The sequence below is a fragment of the Trichechus manatus genome, unplaced genomic scaffold, assembly GCF_000243295.1.
Source record: "Trichechus manatus latirostris isolate Lorelei unplaced genomic scaffold, TriManLat1.0 scaffold00001, whole genome shotgun sequence".
In the NCBI taxonomy this organism is placed as follows: domain Eukaryota; kingdom Metazoa; phylum Chordata; class Mammalia; order Sirenia; family Trichechidae; genus Trichechus; species Trichechus manatus.
This window is the reverse complement of record NW_004443937.1, coordinates 36,360,378-36,365,216: the sequence shown is the minus strand read 5'-3', so window position 1 is coordinate 36,365,216 and position 4,839 is coordinate 36,360,378. Positions and strand designations below refer to the sequence as shown.

At 41.2% G+C, this 4,839-nt stretch overlaps 1 protein-coding gene across 1 annotated transcript in view; it reads right to left on the bottom strand.

Annotated features, from left to right (window-relative positions):
- APPL1 (adaptor protein, phosphotyrosine interacting with PH domain and leucine zipper 1) overlaps window positions 1-4,839 on the bottom strand; it is a 37,092-nt gene that overhangs the window by 31,881 nt on the left and 372 nt on the right. The gene's annotated exons all lie outside the window — the stretch shown is intronic.

The following is a 4,839-nucleotide window of genomic DNA, read 5'->3' as shown; positions in this document are numbered from 1 at the left end:
AGAGGGTGCTTCTTAGTCTAAAGCAGGGTTGAAACAGGTTCCCTACTTAAAGCTAATATCAAACTCAACATTGTATACTTACTGTTCATTTTAAAGTTAATAGCCGACAAAAACAGAGTCAGTATGGTACCATTTTACTGAATCTAAGACATCCATTGTAACGTACCATTATTTTATGTACTACTAAAAACAATTTTTAAAAAATGCTAGTAAGTAAGCTGTGAATTAAGGTCTTCTTTTGTGTCGACATTTTTACTTTACATTTATGGAAAGAGTCCTTTTGACAGAATTTTGTCATATTCAGCTCTCATGTAAACATAAAAAGGAAAACACAAGCAGTATAAATTTATTTCTAAAACTTTACAGTTTAGAGTTCGACTCTTGTGAATCACTTTCCGACACAGAATCATCAATACTGGATTTTTCTCATCCAGTAGTATTCTGTGTGCCACAAGAAGGTGATTAAATATTTCTTAAAAGGGCTGCACTTTTGTCCCCAGTATTTTCTTCCAAGCCATTGATACCTATTCAGCAAGTTTTCACAGTGATGTAGGCTTGATTCACCAGGTGTTAAAGGCAGCTTTTCAGACAACAGCCAGGACTCATATTCCTTCCTCAAATAGTTGTTGATTTTTGGTTGCACATTGATCAGCTGCACTTGGCCAGTCATGCCATGAGGAGAAGCAAACAGCTGTGTACATTTGCAGATGATAGCAAGGACATTACAACTACCACCTGGCTGATAGCAATCGTTAAGACACCAGCAACTGTAAGGCACATCCCAATACTCAAGATGTTAAAATGTGGAAAAATGTGTGTCTCATAATCTGTGAGTATTTCACGTCACACCAAATAGAGAAGCCTGTATCTGGGATTGTGATTTGTCTTCACGGTTGTATCATGGGTGAACCACTGATAAAATATCTGTCTATCTATAAAATTAGTTATCTTTTCAAAGATCACACTGGTCCCTACTTAACAAGCATCCTTTTGTTTCTGAAACATGCACATGGCACCCAAAGATTTTCTGCCTCAACAGCTGACATGATCTTGTTTTCTTTTTTTTTGTATGGAGACCAAAGTTTATTGTGGTTACCAGGGGTGGAAGGGAGGGAGGGAAAAGGGGAACTTACTGCTTACGAGACACTGATCCTCTATTAAGGGTGATGGAAAAATTTGGAAATGGATAATGGTGATGGCTGAACAATGTGATGAACACAGCTAATGCCACTCAATTACATATGTTACAAATGTTGAAATGGCAAATATTTTGTTACATATATATTTACCCCATACCCCCAAAAAACACTTAACTAAAAATAAATTGGCACAGCTAAAACCAAATCACTTTGAAAACAGATAAACTAAAAATAAAGTGAAAATGTGTAAGTATAAAATCAAATGTCTCAAGTATAAATTGTAAACAAAAAATTACTAAAATAAACTAAAAATTAATAATTATAAGAATAAAATACTTTTATAAAATAAATGAAAATACAATAGGTCTCCCAACACTGGGCAAGCTCCAGTCCTCTGAGGTTCAGGCTGAGCCCTCTGGGTGATGGCCTTGGATGGTCTCATCATCAGAACATGCAGACTGTATCCACAAAGCATTCTTCTGAGTCTCCAAGGGCAGCGATAGTGACAGGGTGGCCTGGAGTGTCTTCTTCATCGTTGCTGTTCAAGTCAGCTATGCTCTCCACAGGCAATCATTTGTACTTGTAACTGAGGCCATGTGGCATTCAGATGGGACATCCTCATCTGCCCTGTCAACAGGAAGCTCCTCAAACAGCCCAAGCAGCAGCTTGCATGGTGTTGTCTGTAGGGAATATTTGACGTGCACCCTGTTCTTTTGCCAGTAGCCCCTTCTGATGCTCCTGACCCAGGACTGGGGATGGCCCATAGATTTTCTTGACCAAGGATCAATTTTTCTTTCTCTCTTGAGGCAAGATCCTGAGTGTTCATCATCGCCACTGCTCGATTCATACTCCTGTCCACAAGCTGAACATTTTTTCTTGCTCTTGAGGCCACCTTGGCGTTAGATGGGGCCTCTTCACCTGCCCTGTAACTCAGAAGCTTCTCCAATGGGTTGAGCTAGTCAAATGGGATGAATGCAATTTTCTAGGTGGAGAGGTATTATATATTATAAAGGCTTGTGCTCGAAAATTACAGTTTTATTATAGCAAGGAGGACACAGACGAAGAGGTCTGGGAGGGTTCCCAATGCAGAGCTTCCACCTGCACTGATGTCTTAGACCAACCAGAAAGCCCATGGAGCTTGATGACAGGATCTCCTGCAGAATGGTGTCATCTGGGCAAGCTAATTCTAAAGATGCTTATAATTGATCAGCTGGATTTGGACTTGCAATTTTCCCCTATTTTAATACTTCCCCCTAGTTACTATAAATCAGAACTAAAAAGGGGTAACTGTAATTCAGGATATTCTTTCATGACTCCTAGGCTTTAATTTTTTTACATAGCAACTGGTAGGCTATTTTGCATTAGGATCAAATGATCTAATAAAAACGTATTTGTCGTATCAAGAGCTTTAAAAGTTTTCATACTCTAGTTACTCTATTTCTTGGACTGTATCCTAAGTAGCCCAAACTACAAACAAAAAATGCATGTCCAAAGACATTAATCTCAGCCCTATTTATATCAGCAAAACTTTGGAAAAATCCTAAAAGTCCAACAATGGGACAACTGTTAAGTCGGTTAGGGAAACGTGCAGCCTTTAATTTTATTAATTCCGAATGTAAAAACATGAGAAGATACTTAAGCTGTAATGTTAAATACGGCAATATAAAGATTATGTACAAAAATAATCTCAATTGCATTAAAATACGTAGGAGGAAAAAAGACAAGGATAAAGCAAACTGTTAACAGGGTTTGCTGCTGGGTTTACGACAGTTGTGTGCAGGTGTGTGTGTGCATTCTTTTTTGTACCTTCCAGTTTCTCTGAAGTAAACAGCTAGTTATTTTTATAATCAGGAACATAAACAAAAATAAAAACATTCACTATCTATAAGGAGGTTCAGAGAAGTTGGGCGACTTGCCCTAAAGCAGAAGGTACTAAGCAGCAGTGAGGACAAGAACCCTATCTCCTGAATCCCAGATGCAGGGCTTCCCATCCTGTCGGCCTCCTCCTATGAATTACCTCCAAGTAGCTGCGCTTCCTAAATCCCAGCTGTTTCAACTAATTGTCCCAAATAAATATGACCCGGCTCAAATCTGTTGCTTTTAGAAACTGAAAGAATATCAATTGGCCTATTTCATTAAAAATTACTGTAGAACATGGTGTGTGCTTTTAAAAAAAACTTACGTTCAAGTTGTAAACTAATTGTGTGAAAAGTTTAAGAAATTAATCAGTCAAGAGATTACTTCCTCCTCACACGTCATGGCTAGGGCACTATGCAACCCATTCTGAGCTGTGTAATCTTTATGGGCTTTTTTAAAAAAAGGCACCAGGTAAGAGAAGAAAGGTAGGGCAACCTGTAGTAAAAAAATAAAATAAAATGACTAGTGCACCTGACCGGTACAGCCCATAAAATTTTTGCAGATTACCCGAAACAAATATAGCTTATAACTTTATGCTTAAAAAAAAAGAAAAGAAACCCGTTGCCGTCGAGTTGATTCCGACTCATAGCGACTCTACAGGACAGAGTAGAACTGACCCATAGGGTTTCCAAGGAGCGGCTGGTGGATTTGAACTGCAAACCTTTTGGTTAGCAGCCGAGCTCTTAACCACTGCGCCACCAGGGCTAACTTTATACTCGGGAAGTCATTAAGAAGAATGTGAATTGGCTATTCTGGCAGCCAAGATAACCCAAGATCTGGATTTCTTTGTGTCAGTACAGGCTGATAAGAGTATATACTACCAGCAGGCAACTGGTCTGTTAACTTTCAGAGCACCAAAAAAAAAAAAAAAAAAAAAAAAATCCACAATCAGAGCCAATTTCAACTTGGCAATTAAAACTGGCACAAACTTCACGGTAAAAGTACCACCCAGGAAAGGAAATCTAACCCCTTCCTCCAATCTTTCTTCAGGAGTTATATTAAACATGAAACACGTGCAACTGTACTTCTAAACGAACGATATTTCAGAAAATTTTCTTCATTACAAGTGGTGCCCAGCCAGCAGTATCATCTCAAAATCGTTTACATTACCGTGTAAAAGGCAGGCAGGCATAGGGGATGCAGTTTACCTGTGCAAGGTACAGTGCCTACCGATCTTTTTTTTTTCCCCCTAAATATAGCTGTGTACATTCTTGAGTACTGAAAAAAGTATCGAACGGCTAAGTTTTCCTAGAATGTCCTGGCACCATCCCAAAGCACCAAACTCAGAAGGCAGTGCTTGTATTTTGACGAGTTTATTAGGACCAAGTCTGCACCCAGCGGCGCGGCGGCCGTGGGGCCGCGAAGGCGCGGGACATCACACGCAGTGCCAGCTCGAGTGACAGCGTCCACAATCACAGCCACGACACCGGGCACACTCGGCGGGGAGGTGCGGGCGTAGGCTCCCCACACGGGCCAAGCAACAGCCCTTCAGCATCGCCCGAAGAAAAACTATCCATTTCCTTTTCTCGCATGCCGAGCCTCAAAAGTCAACCACTACCGGGCTTTTACCCCTTCTGCATTTTCTCCGAAAAGGTTTTCCGGGGAGAGTGTGCAAGGTCGGGGTTTACCACTTCCCATCACAGCGATAAAAACGCACCTCCTGCCAAATAAACGCGAGGCTCGCGCGCGGACGTGACCGCCGGGCCCACGCGCGAAGCGACGGCGGCTCGGGCTCGGCCGGCGGACGTTCCCAACCCCGCGCGCAGCCTAAGCGCAGCCGCGC